This window comes from Hippocampus comes, unplaced genomic scaffold (genome assembly GCF_001891065.2).
Source record: "Hippocampus comes isolate QL1 unplaced genomic scaffold, H_comes_QL1_v1.1 scaffold248, whole genome shotgun sequence".
NCBI lineage: Eukaryota > Metazoa > Chordata > Actinopteri > Syngnathiformes > Syngnathidae > Hippocampus > Hippocampus comes.
This window is the reverse complement of record NW_017806277.1, coordinates 240,249-258,668: the sequence shown is the minus strand read 5'-3', so window position 1 is coordinate 258,668 and position 18,420 is coordinate 240,249. Positions and strand designations below refer to the sequence as shown.

Genomic DNA, 18,420 nt, shown 5'->3' with positions numbered 1-18,420 from the left:
TTTCAAGGACAGAGATTACTACAGTGGACAGTTTATCATGTTATCAGGTTACAGGGTGCATGACAGGGATAATTTCATTTCTGTGGCCCTCAAATGCCCCCAGAGGGAAAAAAAAATAAATCAAGTGGGTAAGATAAGAATTAGGAAGGCCCCTCCGCAGAAGCACGCCGACCAATCCAAGCGTCTGGAAAATGCTGATCAAACCACTGACATATGATAATGAGAATTCCATTTTATGAATCCTCTGCGCTTTATTCAAACAAACATTTGAAAAAATAAAAACGCCAAAAAAACAGTTGGGGTTTTTTGGGGGGGACTATACAGTACTTCCAACAATCTTTTCCTTTACGTTTCTTTGTCCTATACTGTATTACAATCACGGACAATGCGTAGCAACCAAATCAATTGACAAATGTTGAGACAAGACCATTTTAATTGTCATGCTCACAAATTCATGTTTTTGATATGCTTTGATTGGTGAAAAGAGAAAACATCCAACATTGCTGACACCATGGATTCCCGTGCATAGAAACGAGTTCAGAGGGCATCAGTCAGACATAGAGCATCTTAATTTTTTTTTTCTATGGATGAACAGTTGGAAAAACATTGGCAGGGCAGTTTCATTTCTGAAACAACATGCAGCGTTTCTAAATGTCAAACCTCTGTCCCTCTCCCATAAAAAACTGAAAACACTATCAACACCTTTGCGGTTCCATCAAAAACACAAAAGTTGACTAGTAAAACCTCTCCTTGTGTAAATCAAATCTATTTTCCCTTTCCATTTGAATTTCATTCCACAACAAATGCTACCAGACGCCTAAATGGAAAATGTCACTAGTCAAAGTGTCTCATTTCCCTCTCGACAGGGTGTCCCCGCAATTGACTTTCGGACCAAATTGAGAACAAAATATTGTTTGGGGGGAAAAAAAAACACACCATTCATGTTCACAACCCGACGGAGATCCAGTCTGCTTTTTCAACGAGTGTAAAACGTAACATTTTGCCCGGAAAACAGGCACCACAGAAACGTTGTGAAAGTCTTGGTCCACAATATCGCCCTGAAACAGATCCAACTTGCGTGTGACAGCTCTGCACATCTTGACGAAATCATCAGAAGCATTACGCACAAATACACAGTGGGGACGGTGAAAGTGATGCGCACTTCAGGAGCGCATTTGCATGAAACGACGGCACCTGGCTGCTGTGACAAGGAACGCTGTAGCCTGTCGCATTCGTGTCGGTGTACTCCTGTCATCTGCTGCTAAATCTCGGTGGGTAACAGTCATGTCAGTCGAATGACAGCATGACAGCCAGTGGAGCGTCAAGTTGTCGTCTGTAAACACAACAGTTTATGCTTTTGCTCACTTTTATCCACAGTCTTACTTTGTTAGATTAATAACATACACATGAATGAATTTTAGCCAAATTACTATCGCTGAAACATTTGCTGCGGGGCAGCACGGTGGGCTTGTCTTTTAGCACATCAATCATTCATGCCCATTAAGATTAAAAAGATTTCCCATGAATGCACAAATATAACCTCGATAGTGTTTGTAAATCAGTTTTAGATTAAGAACAACTTCACTGTGTTCCCTGCTATATTTAAAGCCCTGTAAGTATTTTGTACTCGTCTCTTGACTGATACCTTTGTACAATGAAATTCCTCTGATGCTGCCTGCATCTGGAAGTTTGGTGGTGACCATGGCTTATCCTATAAGTGACTACAAACGTACAAAAAAAAGCTTTCTCATTTATTCGATGAATAACAATCTCTCGAAAAATCGGTATATGGTATGCTGACTTTCATTTAATTTGAGGTTGATTGGTTTCGATATTTTTCAAAAATTAAATTCGGTCAAAAATGTGTGGAAGGAAAGTAACAGTGTTTTTGTTGTGTGAGTGGTAAATAAGATTTTTGTTTTCAGGCCTCAAGGTTGGTTCTCTCGTATATTTTTTGACAACCGGGTTGTTGTCATGGCTGCTTCACTGTGTTCCCTGCTATATTTAAAGCCCTGTAAGTATTTTGTACTCGTCTCCTGACTGATACCTTTGTACAATGAAATTCCTCTGATGCTGCCTGCATCTGGAAGTTTGGTGCTGACCATGGCTTATCCTATAAGTGACTACAAACGTACAAAAAAAAGCTTTCTCATTTATTCGATGAATAACAATCTCTCGAAAAATCGGTATATGGTATCCTGACTTTCATTTAATTTGAGGCTGATTGGTTTCGATATTTTTCAAAAGTTAAATTCGGTCAAAAATGTGTGGAAGGAAAGTGACAGTGTTTTTCTTGTGTGAGTGGTCAATAATATTTTTGTTTTCAGGCCTCAAGGTTGGTTCTCTCGTATATTTTTTGACAACCGGGTTGTTGTCATGGCTGATTTCCATTTAGACCACTAGATGGCGTCAGAGCTCCTTTTGGTTACGAAGTTACCGCAGCTATTCCCATCCGTTCAAACGCAATTTTGGGAACGATGAGCCTGCAAAGGACAACTAATTTGTTATTTTCACAAATGATGGTGGACAAGAGGAAGTATGTAGGCTCGCCTGGCTGTTATGTGTGACCGAAAAATGAATATCGGAAATGCACATATTTATATGGAGGCCCCAGTGCGCTGGGGATTGCTTTGACGTCCTGCAAAAACCTGAAATCTGAATGGATTGGACAGATGTTCTGACTTTCTTATTTAATAAGTGGGTGTATCAGGTGTGTGTTAACTATCTAGTTTCATTTATTGGTCCTAAAAATAATTTTTGACTGACCACACATGTATAAATATACACGTGTAAATAAATCTTTTGCCAACAATGTTTAGTGACACTGACAGGAGGGACAGGACATGTTCATTCCACAAGATGGCAGAAGTCAGAGATCGGATCAAGTTAGGCATGTACATTTAAAATCTCAGGTCAAAACCCACAAGTTCGAATGTTGTTTTTCTTGGGCAAGTTATATCCAGTCCGTTGATAAGTACAGTCTCAAGTCAAGTTTCTTTATCAATGCAGTGGTCTTCACAAATAGAGAAGATCAAAACAGTCAAATATTGTCATTATGGGCAAATGTATCGTGTATGTCTCACACCTCTCAAAAACAATGTACTCCAATTTAACACCACTTTAATCCAAACGTGTTTTACACTCCAAACAATTTCAGCTAAGCCTATTTAACAATGACAAGAAGAAGATTGGTCATTTACAAATTGTTGCAAATCAATATCAAAATTCAATTTATATTTGAAAGAGTCTTGATCTGGAAGCATGGCCTCATAATGATTTGTCATTGATCCTCAGAAGCAACTGAGGAAAAACATTTTCTGGATGACTTTTGAAACAGAGTTTTTATAAATTAATTTGATTAATTATTAAAAATAATTTTTAGATGGCAGAGTTTTTTTTAACCCTTACTCTTGCTATGCACTGTGTGTAAATGACATTTCCATCAATATAAGTCCTATTTTTTCCCATGTGCTATACTGTTTTTGACTGAAATGTAACTTTACAAACTCTAGTACTTTATTAACTTGATTGTTCATTGTGCATTTCAAAGCATATTGACGATTAGCTTAAGAATCAACGCACTGGACAGTCAAAGTCAGCAACCATGACCTTGGTATCAAATCAAGCTACCGTAGCTAACTAACTGTTAGCTAGCTAACTTCTACTGTACTGTACTAATTTGAGAACAGGCTAAGTAATTATTAATGTAGATATTTACTGGGCAGAAAAGGTATTCAAATGTTGAATAAAGTGTGTTGCAGTCTCACTATTAATTTTCCAGCAAGCTCATAGTTTGCATAGCTGTAAAACTGCCTCAGTCAAACATCTCCCTCACTATGGTGTTGCAGTAAAATCTATGACCCATCAGAATTTGTGATCCTAGGCCTGTGTTTGAAAGTTCCACAGCAAAAGTGAAAAAAATAATATGTACATCAATACATACGTTAAAAGTGTCGACGAGCTTTCATCTGAATTTGTATAGCTCATGCTCCTGACAGCTTTTGGTGAAACATCATTCTGAAGTGACACCGAGTGGAAGGAAAAGATATCTTCTCACCAAGTCCCATTCATGTCTTTGATGAAATAAAATCATCTGAATCCATATATATTTTTGAAGTCGACCATACTGTACATCTACTTCCAAAATGTATCTGGATCCACAGGATTTTGTGCAACCACTTGAAGAAAGAAACCTGAGTAAATTCTGCACTTTTTAGTGTACAGGTATCTGCCTTGACACGAGCAATATACTAACTCACAGTTGACCCGAAGGTTGTGGGTTTGTTACTCAGCTTTTTAGTGTCTTTTTTTTTTTTTTTAATAAATGAATACTATGCAAGTAAAATTTGCTCAAAACTCTTGTGAAACTTGCAAAAAAATTCAGTTTACTTGTAAGTAAATAGCTCTCCAAATTTTTTTTTTCAGTGTGCGATAGTGGGAGTAAACCTTGGATCAAAATCTCTTCACTCAGACTACATGAGGCTCAATGTAAAATACAATTTAAGCTTTTATCAAATAATAGTTCATTTTAATCGTTTGGAGTACAAATAATCCACTAGTTGACTAACATTTACTTATATTTTACTCTCTCCGAGTGTAAATTTTACTCTGTTTAAACAGGGACCAAATAGAGTCTTTTTACACTAAAAAGTAGTTTATGAAATTTACTGTGTAGCTTCTGATGACCTTTTTTCATCAAGATGCATATTCCAGATGATCAGCTGTTCTGTGTCAGGTTCGAAATGAACCAAATAATATTTAGGATCCCAGAAATGTAGACACCAAAAAAAGACCCTGTGTAACAAAAAAAATTCTTTACAAAAACCCAAGCGCACCGACAAAGTATGAACAGAACTCACGTGTCAAATAGGAACCAGGAAAAAAAACAATACAGTAACAAAAAGCGCTTGCAAAAGGCAACGAAATACATAAAACCGAGAAAAACAATGAAATGTCAAGAAGCCAATTCACACATGACAAAAACAAAGTCAAATGACAAAACAAGAACTGAGGTTACAAAATGGGGTACTAAGGGAACAAGGCCGACTTTGACAATAGCAAGCGGTCTAGAAAACAATCACTTGAGCAAGAGCAGCAACGAGCTCAACAAAAATCTGACAAACTCCAGGCTGTTTTTTAGTCCATAAATACAAGGCTAATGATAATTGGCAGCAAGTGTGCACGCCGAAGGAAAGGCACTCATCTGCCACCTGCTGGAGACCCACAAGAACAGGATCATGACATTCTGCAAGTGGCCCGTGAAGTCACCGGTCCTCAGACTTTGTGACTCCTCAGTTTGGGCTTAAGTGATATGAAGAGAAATGTTTTATGTACTCAATATTCCGTGCATTAAGCTAAAAAATGGATTAGTGGCGCAAAATGCATGACCACTCCAGATATGCTGAAGGGAGTCTGGACAGAGCTTGACAATTGGATCGATGTTTCCAGAGTAACGAGAGGGGCGCACACTGAGTGTCTATCATACTGCCCTCAACAACATAGGTGTCAAACTCAAGGCCCGGGGGCCAGATCTAGCCCGTCACGTCATTTTATGTGGTCCGCGAAAGCAAATCATGTGTGTTAACTTGCATGATCCTTGCCAAAATTTGTACCAAAAAGTCAAATTGTCGTGTGTACTAGATAATATTGAGATTTTGCAATCATTTTGTTACCCTTTTTTAGACTCACTTGAACAATAACTGACCTATTATAGTTGACTGATTTCCAAAACTAGGAATCAATTCATTTGTTTTGGACAAGTAAATAATGTGATGAGACAATTGAAACATTTTTGTGGATTCACCGTCATAACGGCCTTCCGAGGGAAGACGTAATTCCAAAGTGGCCCACCCCTGCTCTACAACATGAAACTCTGAAAACATACAACAGTAGCTACAAACTGTGAAGTAATTTTGTGCTAGATTCTGTGATGAACCGTGTATTGGTCCAGAAAAGAAATACTTTAAACAGATATTTGGCACAAGATTGGTTTTTTTTTTTGCTGTCAGATTTAGATCTTGGAGCTATTAACCATTTCAGGGACAGCGGTTACTACAGTGGGCAGTTTATCATGTTATTAGGTTCCAGGGTGCATGAAAGGGTTAAAGTCTGGTCTGGGCAGTTAATAAAGTCGTAACAGACTAAAATCGTTAATTAAACAATCATTCCAACCAAAAACCAAACTGCTAGTACATACTCAGCAACATCAAGTGTTTTCTTTGTGTCCCAAAACGACATCATTATCATAAATATGATCCTCGACATACGCACCGATCGACTTGTGAGCTTTTCAGAATTTCTTTCTTCACGTCAGAAAGTCTGTCTGCCAACACAGTAGCAGGCACGACTTGTGACACGACATCTTTTTAATTCTCATTCGATGAACACTTCACGAGAGTACCGTGTTTTGACTCAGCGCTGGCACATAGAATTTATTCTTGGACAAAAAGAAAATGTGGATTAATTCCCCACTTAAGGCGGATCTCCTTTGCGCAAAAATCTAAAAGAGAACAAACTATGTCCGTAATCCAATTAATTTGCGCGTCGTCAATGAGTCCATTGTGAAAGAAGACTGAAATTGTAACACTGCAACATAATGGTGAGCAGGTGCCTCGTCCTTGACCGAATCTATTGCGTATTATCCAAATAAATTAAATCCGCCCATTCATGCAAAATGATTCTGAAAATTGTTGACATTTGGACTGAGCTCATGGTCAGGAGGTGCGTGAGCTGATTTTGGCACCAAAAAAAAAAAAATAATAAATATTCGGATCAACCTTGTCCCGCTGGCAATGTTATTATGCGCCGAGAAATGATGCTCAGGGTTGTGTTTCAACTTACCGAGTTTCAAACAAAGCATTTTTTCCGTGTTTAAAAATACAGGAAATGTTGGACCCAAAAGGTTCCTCTTTACATTTGCGTGTTTATTCAAGGTTCAATAAACATACTGCCAAGTGGTTATTAATTACTCTGCCAACTTTTTCCATAGACTTGCAAAAAAAGCAACGCGATGACGAAGAAGGCCACGTTTTGCTCTATTATTTTCCCTCTTTGCTCGTAACTGAGGTAAATGATATTTCTTAAATTTTACATTAAAGCGTCCATTTTCCTTTTTTTGTAAAGGGTACTCATGGAATATGTAGCAAAATAAGATGCAAACAACAACTGCGGTGGAGTGATCTAAATACCTCTTGGAAAGTGTCAACAATTATTCGTTTTTTAAAATAAATATGCTGGATTGGATCACTTGTGCAGGTGCACCAAACCCCCCCTCCCCCCCAAAAAAAAACAATCAAAACATTTTACAGTCTCTACAGTATTTTCATGTGTTTAATTGTTCTCTGGACAATGAAGACTTATTCAAACCATTGAATTAATGCGACTTTGGGTTTGTCAAATATATAAACAAAAAAAAAAATTCTTATCAACTCCCAATTTAGAATGGGTATAAATAACATTCCTTCATATGTCTTGCCGCCCCCACGTGGCATATTTACTGACGATTTGATGCACGCTGCAGTTTATATGAAGCTTAAAGCTCGGACACAAAAAGAACCCTCGGAATGTTCCTGGATTCAACACAAAAGCTATACAAACGTTGAACAATAGCTTGAAGAACAATTTGTCATGGCGAGGCAGAAAGTATGTAATCCAGTTATAGTGGCTGTCACAACATACCCCCCCTACCCCCCCCATTTAATGTGATTTAAGGAATTATGCAGTGATGTCACCACACTTGTGCAGTTTGGTATTGGCGGCGTTTAGGCTGGAACAAACTAGACTGCTTCTCCCCATCGCAGCGGTCGGATGCTATTTGGCCGACAGGGCTCACAGCGGCGGTGGCCAGACTGAGTTCTCTTTCGGCTGTGATCCCGTATCATGGGGTTAATGGCTCTGCGTACTGGTGAGGAGGCGAGGGAGGAGTGCTGCAGGTTTTGTAAAGCTTTCTGTGACGGAACATTTGAATGCGGCGTCTGTTTGTTGGAGGTGGGGAGGTGCCTGCCACTTTCCCAGCAGCCCTTGGGCCGCTGACAGGGAGATGGATGATATCTGCAGCCTGGCCGCATTGCCTCCCCCATTGCACACGTACACACACGCGCGCACGCACACACGCACGCGCACACACACAGAAAATATGAGTTCTTGTCTTATATGGTTCATGCCGCCTGTGGCAACAAAGCCAATATCTTACATATCGAGGGGAATGAAAGACTCACTCGTGAAAAAAAAAAAGAGGAAATTGGAGGATTCCTGCTTTGTTTGTTTGTTTTAACGCTAACATTTCGCGTGTACACAAAGAAAGAGAGAAAATGTGATCTTTTGCGAGCCGTTTATTGACAGTACAAACCTCTGCGAGAAGAAATACATAGAAGTGACGTTTTTAAAATGGCACACCGGTGCGTCCTACCTGACTCAGCACATCATAAAAATAAAAAAAATTATAATAATACAGATATTCTTACATGTTATTTTACGAACTTTATTGGACTATTTAACATGGACTGGCAGCAACATTCTAACCACTTGCTCTGTCGAAAGAGATCAAATAAAAGAACTGTGTAAAAAAAGATCTATCTTTATACAGTCTTGATTTACTCTGTAAATGAAAAAAAAACAATTACCATTGTTTTGTGTAATTTTAGTGTTAGCTTTTTACCATGAAAAGGTCAACATATAACACATCTCAGTAAGTATACTTTGAAATTGAACTGAGAAAGACTGATGTATTTGTTTAGAGTGATCCAATAACCTGCCATGAATGGTTTTTTTTTTGGAATGTGGGAGGAAACCGGAGTACCTGGAGAAAACCCACGCAGGCAAGGGGGAGAACATGGAAACTCCATGCAGGAAGGCCGGAGCCGGAATCGAACCTTGCACCTCTGCACTGTGAGGCTGACGTGCTAACCAGTCGAGCACCGTGCCGCAAAGTCTAAAAGAGTTCAAATTTGGAAAAAGGGCACGTTAAAGTTGTTCCTGAAATTCAACAAAGATCAGCAGTAAAATGCATAAGAAAATGTCTGTACGAGCCACTATAGAATGTGACATTGGAGAACTCATGACGGTAGAAATTTAGCAAGATTTGTTTGCTGAACTCCTTTGTATCTTTTCGGGAAATTCAGTGTCCATCTGTCGGTTAATATTGAAAAATTCAACTGACTACAACAGTGGTACCTCTACTTACGAAATTAATTGGTTCTGGAAGAAATTTCTTAACGAGAACCATTTGTAAGTAGAGACGTGTTTTCCATATAAATGCCCTAATTCGCCCCCCACCCTCCCAAATTCAGACAAAAATGTTTCCTAAAGCATAAAAATGCATCAAAATATGTAACAAATACACGTTAAAATTAGATCATTGTGCAATAAATGAGAATTGTGGATAATGTAAAAAACAAAGAATGTAGTAAAGAAGAAAAATGATGGTCATTATTTTAACTGCGTCCTCGTCGTTTTTTGCCCTCTTTAGTTCATGTCCTCTCCCAGAAGTGGTTTTTGCCTGGCGTTTTGTAAAGAACTGATCCAAGAACTTTTGCTTTTGTCGGCTTTTAACAATCCTTCGAAAATGTCCAAGGCAAATATCAGCATCGTGAGCGATCGCTGAACTGGTGAACACTTTTTCTGGGTGATTCACATTTACGTAAAACTATCAGAACGCCTCATGGCCCGAGGGGCGAATAACGAGGACGCTGCATAGAGACATATCTATCTATTCTGTATTCTGGAGAGGTCCCTCTTAGCCAATGGGATGCCAGGATGATGCTCGGTAGTAGCCAATGGCAGAGCAGCTATAAGTATGTTGCGTTCAGGAAACTCAGAGCTGCGAGTAGCAGACCATCCTGTATTTTTACCTTTCGTATCTTGAAATTTCTTTCGTAACTAGGGGCAATATTTTCCTGCTGAGGCGTTTCGTAACTTGAACATTTCAGATGAAGAGACGTTCGTAAGTAGAGGTACCACTGTATTATATTTGTAAAGCAAGATATTTTTGCGCTGAAATCATCAGACAGTGGTCACAAAATGGCGGCCGGTTAATGTACACAGGACAGCGTATATAACGACCGTTCAGGAAAGCGTATCGATGCTTTTCCTCTTCTCCCCGCCGGTCTGTCACCCCACCCGCTCTGTCATTGTCCTTACCTGCAACCCTGTTCTCCATTGCACTATTGATGTTTCTGCAGTTAGGCCCCCATCCAGCGGTTTTATCACCTTAGCAACAGCCGCTGCATACTGATTTGAAGCTTGGGGGTTTTGAGGCGCGGGTGGCGGTGGACTGTCTCCTCCATTTCACTTCAAATCTGCCCGGCTTTCTCTTGCATCTTCCTCCTCCTCATTCTGGAAGGAGAGAAAGAAAGCAAGGCTGTTTCATGCACCACAGAGGAGAGGGGGGAAATACGGAGGATGGTGCCGTCGGAGGAAGCGGGGTGGCGGTTGGGGGTGTCGAAGGGAACATCTATCACTGTTTTAAGTGACTGCTGTGGGACAGAGCGGGGCAAGAGGGTCGTCTGGTCTCTACGTGTACGCAGTGGGCCACCTGAGCACCTTCCAAAGGACTCGGGCCGAATTATCTCATGCAGACTTATAGCAGACCGACTTTTATTCATTTATCTCCAGCCAAGTACTTCGAAAATCAACAGGATCCTCCATCTAACACTGTTAGCCACAGAGAGTTGTGTCTTACCTGTGACCAGAAAAGAAGGACAAGCGCCTCATCTCCTATAGGCGGAAAAACATAATGGAAACAATTTAGCCAGTGTGGAAAAAAAAATCAAATATAGAAGTGCATTGCATCGACTTTTACAACAAAAATGTCCCTCGCTAAATAGCAGATCCAAGACAAAAATGCTCTTTTAAATATGGACAAAACACGCACATCCATTCAAAATATGTGCTCCTAGAATTTTTTTCTTTTTGAAAACAGATTTCTAAATGTCTAAAAGATCCGTTTTTACTAACCCAACAGCAAAGGGTTTGAAGTAAAGAACAAAATACAATTTTTTTTTTCCCTCCAGTGCAAAGAGCTCTCTTGCATAAAATTGACCTTTCGCGGACGACACAAAACCGCTGAACAAGAAACCAACAATAAGTGCAAGAACTCAGGTTGTACTTTTTTTTCCACAAGCATCAACTCAAATTATAACTTTAGGAAGGTGCAATGTTTGTGTTGGATATCACTCCATAGCCGCAAAAAAAAAAAAAAAAAAGGCCTATTCAGTGTAGGCACTGAGTAACTGTGCACAAACACAACTCCGCAGTGGTTCTTAACCTGGGTTCGATCGAACCCTAGGGGTTCAGTGAATCGGTCTCAGGGGTTCGACGGAGCCGCCGCCATGGACGGTAAGACACACCCGACTCAACATGTCAATTAGTTATGACACGCCCGCTTGGCCATCACTGGCGGGTTCATTTTGTGCACAATTTAAAAAAAAAACGTATATTTATGTCTTGAAATTTTATTTCATTTTTTCTGGTTTTAATAAATGTGTTTTTTATGTCTTGAATTTGTAAAAAAAAAAAAAAAAAAAAAAATCATACTTTTATTTTTCACGAATGAAGGGTTCGGTGAATGTGCATATTAACTGGTTGGGTTCGGTACCTCTAACAAGGTTAAGAACCACTGCACTGTTGTATAAGGCGGTATAATATCCAGTGGGAGCGCAAGTAAGACATTTCTGCCATCTATCGGTGAATGGTGATATTACAACATAAGACTGCAGTTGACCCCTGCATATTTGCAGATTTTTTTTTTTTTTAAACTGAATCAAGGGAATGACTGTGAAAACCCTTTCTGTAAGTTTGTATTTCTGATGAGGAATTACACCTGAAATTTACGTTGTGTTCTTCCAAGCCTGTCTGTTAGTATAAAATCAGGGAAAAGTCAAATTTTGTATTCTCTGTCGTTAACCTCTTTATTTTCCTTCTTCAATTTCATAGATATTGCTGTCGGTCATATCCTGTATTTTGTTTTCTTTGTATATACACACACACACACACACACACACACACACACACACACACACACACACACACACCAAAAAAAATGATTGTTTTTTTTTTTTTTTAACACACTCGCTGGGTAGCTGTGGATCTTCAGAAGATTGGGTTACTTTTATTCAATATTTTGAGCCAGCAGATTGGTTTGAAATTTGGATCTGAAGCTAGTTACTATTTTGGACACAGTTTTGTTGTATTCTGGAGTCAATTTGAACCCTGCCATGCACAAATAATGATCGACTGTAACCCGACAACCTGATAAGGTGCCCGCTGTAGTAACCGCTGTGCCTGAAAGGGTTAATGGACGATTATCTTCGAAAATGTTGGTGGCAGCTCGATAGCTCTGTGGACATGGGGATCAGGGTTCAAATTACACTCAACCAGAAATGCTGGGTAGCAATAGCCCAGCATTTGCTCGGACCCTTTTTGGACTCAGTGCTGGATTATCTACCCAGTAATTCACTCCATTTTTTTTAAAGGGTATTTCAGGTTCAGAGTTACTTACTCTAAGCTTCCCACCTCTTCTGTACACTACATAGAAATGGATCATCACGACCGCAGGTGTCATGATTTTATTACATCATACATGTCAAAAGGTTATTGACCCAGAATTTCTCTTCTTGACTATGCATTAATTTGGTCACAGCATTTTTTCCGTGACAGTTGGCGACCCATCGAAAGTTAACATAAAACATATCTTCCTTTTTTTGGTCAAATGCAGTTTCCTTCCAACCAGTCAAAGTAAACAAAGGCTGATACAACGATTGAGTGTTCAACCTGCCTGCTTGGACAACACAGGAAGTGTTTTATGGTCATGACCTGGTCCAGATGGGAAAAGAAAATGTCTGTTCATGTTTGTGTATAATTCCACCCGAACTTATGAAATACTATTAATTAGAGTAATTCAATTCCAACATGTACACTGACTATGAATCTGTCTGAAATGAAAAACGTGATGACTATTCGGTGCCAAGATGTGAAAAGATTTTTCCTGTGGCAAACTCGAAGTCACAATCGAGTCTCAAAGCCAACCTAGAAGACAGAGGACAATTATCCCAGCCCGTTACAGTTCAATAAGTCCATCAAGGCGCAAGCCTGAGACCGCGTTTCCCTGGCAACGCCTCTCAGGTAAATCACAGATGGGGTATGATGAGAGAAGGGGAGTGAACGTGAGACAAGGGGAGGCAGGCAGCAGGGCCCGCAGGACCGAGGCGGAATGCGCCCTCAACAAATCTGCTTTGAGAGCATCTGGGTTGAGACAAGTAGCTCACAACGTGCAGGGTCTTCTCCACTTCGTCATGGTTCCTTGCCTGTCAATCACATCTTCATCGTGAGAGTCCTCAAATCTTAGCGCATCTCTCGATTGTCCTTTTGGGTTGACAACCTCGCTTTAAACATCACTTACTGTGATCTAAGAACGCTAATTAAGTTGATCACTTGTCCCATCCATCCCCGCACCCCCGAAGAAAACTTTGCCCTGGAATGCACGAGCCAACACAATTACTGGTGGCACGATGATTCGTAATCTTTAGCGGATTGCAAACAACGTCGAATTGGCTTCAATGCAGAGCTTAAGAGGCGGAACGCAGAAAGAAATGCGTGTCCGCATATTGTCGTACAGGTGCGCGTGAGCGCCGTCATCATCAGCGTGCGTGTGTTCAGGTGACTGTCTGGCCTCCTGCCGCAGTGTCTGGAAATTCAGACACTCCCCCCCGCCCCCCAAAAAAAAACCCCCTCCGCCCCCTCTTCTTCTTCGATGCTGCGCTGCTACTCAGCATACCTGACGTCCCGCTTCTTTTCTTTCTCCTCGTTTTTTCCTCCCATCCTGCTGTGATAAGAGATCCACTAAATACAAGCAAATTCACCAAACAACAAGATATGAAAATCGATGCCAAAAAAAAGGGGAGAACCCTGCAAAAAATAAATAAATAAAAATAAAAATACTCCTCATTCACAGATCAGCCCTAAATCCGAACGCAGTGGATAAAACATTAATCTGCCCTGATAAGTTTTAGCAGCGAGCAATGTGGCGACGCATTTTCGAACACGACCACCTCGGAACAACGCAGTCCAGTCATCTCCAGCACACACTCGATAGCCTTTTGGTTTACCGGCACCTATTTCAAGAACTGGACTAAGTCTACTTCCTTTTTCGTACTTCTGTTCAAAATTTCGTAGGCCCTTTCACGTTTGTGTATTTTTTTTTCCATTAAAATGCAACATTACTGTATTATTAAAATGCAAATTAAGAAATCAGTTAATAATACATAAACTGATTGATGATTTTTATATTGAATTTCGAGATGTTTAACCCTTTCATGCACCCTGTAAGCTGATAACATGATAAGCTTTCCACTGTTAATATTTTACACAGTCCATAAACAAGGGCACTTTTGTGATATATTGCAGCCTTTATATATCATCAGCTATTTATATAGGATCCAAAAATGTTTTTTTTTTTTTTTTTGGTGGGGGGACGTTTCCTCTATTTCAACACATGTATTATCAATTTAGTGGAAAAGAAAACAAACAAACAAAAAAAAACCTGACTATTTTTTCCAAACAAATGCAAATGAATTAACCTTGAGAGCTTTCACCCAATTCATTAATCATAATCATTCATCGACCCCTTTTTTTTTCCCACCCCCCCCCCCCCCCCACCACCACTTCCCGTGCCACCGATGGAACGTTGCTTTCATGGCACGCAAGACGTAAATGCACCATTTGTTCAATGCGAATTAGTTTGACTTTCACCTAAGTTGTCATCGCCGGCCGTGTCGTATTTACAAACTAGCTGGGGGCCAATTTTTTTTTTTTTTTTTTTTTTTTTTACAAGGGGATATTTATTGGCAGATTTCACCCAGCTCACTGCTTTTTTTTTTTTTAACCGTTGAGGGAGCCGCTGATGATTTCATCAGAGGGCTGGGTGCTGCCAGACTTGACTGCGTGTCAGACAGAGCCTAATAAAACTGTCTGGCTGTTTTGTGGGCACCAGCTCCGCTTTGGCTGCGGCGCATCTGACTGCTCAGCACTTGTCGCACTGTGCGTGGCTGTTTGGTATTCATGGGGCATGGCGTCCCTTCAGCTGTTGCTGGGGGGTTGAGGGGGCTATGTAGCATAGACACTGTCTGATGATTTGGCATCGGCGATGCTCGCTAGGAATGAAACCAAATGGGAAATGGAGGAAGAAAAAAAACATAATTAGACGGCGTAAGATTGGAGACAAAGAGATGGAAAGAAGGGTATGAACAAGTGTATGGCGCCACATAATGTGCATTAAAAAAAAAAAAGGCAGTCAGCCCGAGGAGTCATCAAACGAGGTCAAGCTACAAATGACGAATTACCCCACACCTTTGAACAACGGTGAGATTTTTTTTTTTTTTTTACCCATTACAGCTAATTTATTGTAATGACACGCCTATGGTCATGTCCGTAAGAGGCCAATTCCATGTTCTCATTTGCCTGTTAATATCCAAGCTCATTTTCTAACCAGGCCTTCCTGATCAAGTCATATTAACAGCCCCAGTTTGAATGTGGATTGACAGAAACGACTAACTTGGTTTTGACATGACGCGGCAATGAATAATTTGGACATTAATTGTCAAATGAAGAGAGAAAAAGAATTCCAGCTTTGCTTCCTACGCTCTGCAGTTTAACAACACGATATACACAAACACCATTTGCTGACGAATGTCTTCAATTCTTTTACTGTTTCTGTCTTAGATTATCACTTGGTTAACATGATACATTAGGATTTTTTTTATTTATTATTATACAAAAAAGACATTGCTTTCTTGTGTCGAAAAGAGCAGCAGATGTTTCGTTATAGTGTCAGAATGAAGGTGGAGGGAACACTTGGGAGGAGTTGCCTCAGTCCAGATCACAGCTATTGGCTGTGTCTCAGCATTTCTATGCTGTGCTGTCAGGACTTTATCAGCATGAGTCTGGGGTGTGGTGCTGTCCTTCCTCTCCTAATCTTCATTACATTTTCCTCGCACGCCAATGTTGCAAAACATTCCGAGCGATGTGTAAACTTGTTGGCTGGCGACCAGTTCAGGGTGTACCCCCTTTGCCTTTCACCCAAAGTCAGCTTCGATGGACTCCAGCGCGTCCGCGATCGTCGTGAGGATAAACAGTACCAAAAAAAACGGATGGATGTATATACTCCGGAAATCATGCTGGATTTTTCACGTAATAAAAACACAACGCCAATCCGCCGAGACATGCACATTCCATTCATGTGATCACAGCCATCCCGCTAACATGTGATGTCCTTTCCTTGCGCAAAATCATAATTCTTTTGTCTATTTTGGCCAGCGCCTGAAAGTCGATTGTGCCCTCCGCCCGCATCCCAAGAGCCTAACCCGTGATTTTTTATCAGGAGAGCTCACAAGTTAGGGTCTCAGGGAGCAGGTGAAGTACGACAGAGTCTACTGAGGGGCTGCAGTCTGCTGCAAGACACCATTGTTTTTCTCGACTTATATTCATACGCTTTCTTACTATCGTGACTTAAAAAGGAGTCGATTTATGCCCATTGCAAAATATTTGGTCTTCTTTAATCCACTCATCATAACTCGACCAGGGGGCTCAGTGTGATTCTTCGCAATGACAGACATACGAATGATTCCTCATGCAAAATATAACAAAAGACAAAGCAGCATCAACAGCAAAGAAACACAAACGGGTTCGATTCGTCGCAGACGACATGATGACAAAATGACTTTGCCAATTGCGCCAAGAGCGAAGCAGAGGCTCAGACAAACACACAAGCCCGTGGCTCTGTGCAACTCGCCTTTTGTGTTTGAAAAAGGAAAAGCCCCTGCAGCCAAGCAGCCTTTGTGTCCTCGAGCATCGGCCGCTCAACAGTCGACACATCTCCCCGCGAGGACGGCACGACCCGGACCCGTCTGACAGACGGTCCGCTCACCTTGACTAATAGATGCCGAGCCTCGCAAACGCAGAAGTGAAAACCCCTGAGTGTGATCGATACGGTTCATTTTTAAAATAACAATTCAGTATTTCTGGGACGATATTGAAGCTGCTCTTCAAAAAAACAAACAAAAACAAAACAAAAAAAACCCCCACAGAATTAAAAAAAGCCAAAAAAAATATCTCGTCAAGACTAAGTGGCAAGTTCAGACTATAACAGCTCACCAGAAAACTGTCTCACCATCAAGAGGGGAGCATGGCAGGTAATCACTTGGCATCAATCAGCATTTTAAACAGTAACTCGAAAAACTAAACACGCATTGCAGGTATAACCTACCAACCCATAAATGGATGTCATGAAATGGCAAATTGCTCGAAATATTAGCGGATAAATAATGAAGACAAAGTATCATGTACCCAAACCTATCAGACCCCCCCCCCCCACACACACACCCTTCCTCTTTTCACCCCATCTCATCCAGACTCCCTCCCGCCACCCGTCGCTAGCCACCTGGCTCCTCCCCCTCAGAGAACAAAAAAAAAAATCACATAGACGTCTGACTGTCTCCTTTTCTCTGGGGAAGGCCAAGCAAAGTGCAAGCTTCCGGAAATGAACGCTCTGCGCCGCCCTACAACGTATTGCCTCGCGCGCTCACTCTTCTGCCTGCCACCGACTTCGCCTTTAAGGAGATGCGGCAGTAGAAGAAGGTACCAAGGGTAGAAAGACAGAGTTAGATGAAGGAGGGGGGTGACGCTGAGGTGTCTGTGGGGGAAGTGGCCGCCAGATGCAGGTCAGTGAGGTTGGAAGTTCCCTTGCCCGGCAAGCCCGCCCCCCCTCCCTCTGCCGCATCACTCCATCGCAGTTGTTGATTCACCGGCTCCATCTCAGCGCCTTCACCAACACTACAACCACCGCTCCCCGCCTCCCTGCTCCAGACATTTGGGGCAGCAGACATGTCATGACACTCATCGGCACTCGCCCCCTCCGCCCCCACCCGCACACACTTTCATATTTCCACCTCTTCCCACTTCCTTTAGCATCCGACACGACGACAAGCTCCCGTCACAGATTAAAAAACAAAAAAAAAAACCAAAAACATTTGCTTCCTCCGGCTGCTTCTGCCTGCCGCCGCATCCCGCGACCTCGCAATCCCCCATCCCCCATTTGACCTCTGCTCCCTGACCCCTAACTGCCAGCATCCACTGCCCTCCACCTCTTACCCCCTCCCATTATTACACCAGGTCTGTACCTGTCTGCTTGCCTCTGCTGTCTGTTACTCCCTGTCTGCAGCTGCTTGCCCAAAGTGAGCTACTGCAGCAGGAGTCTGCAGCGACAGCCCTTGCACTTTCTCTCCCTCCCTCTCTCTCTCTCTCTCTCTCTCTCTCACACACAAACACACACACACACCCTCCATCCAGTCTTAGCTGGTGAACAAGTTCCACCCTATGCTGATCAATTTCTTCTCTTTTCTCAGACAAACACAGACTGCAGCAAAACTG

The 18,420-nt window shown here is 41.4% G+C and overlaps 1 long non-coding RNA gene across 1 annotated transcript; it reads left to right on the top strand.

Moving 5' to 3' along the window:
- Positions 1–13,029: 13,029 nt before the first annotated feature.
- Positions 13,030–13,883, top strand: LOC109507971 (uncharacterized). The gene is made up of 2 exons (XR_002166574.1): positions 13,030–13,538; positions 13,570–13,883. It is a non-coding gene; the product is annotated as an uncharacterized LOC109507971 (long non-coding RNA).
- Positions 13,884–18,420: the final 4,537 nt, after the last annotated feature.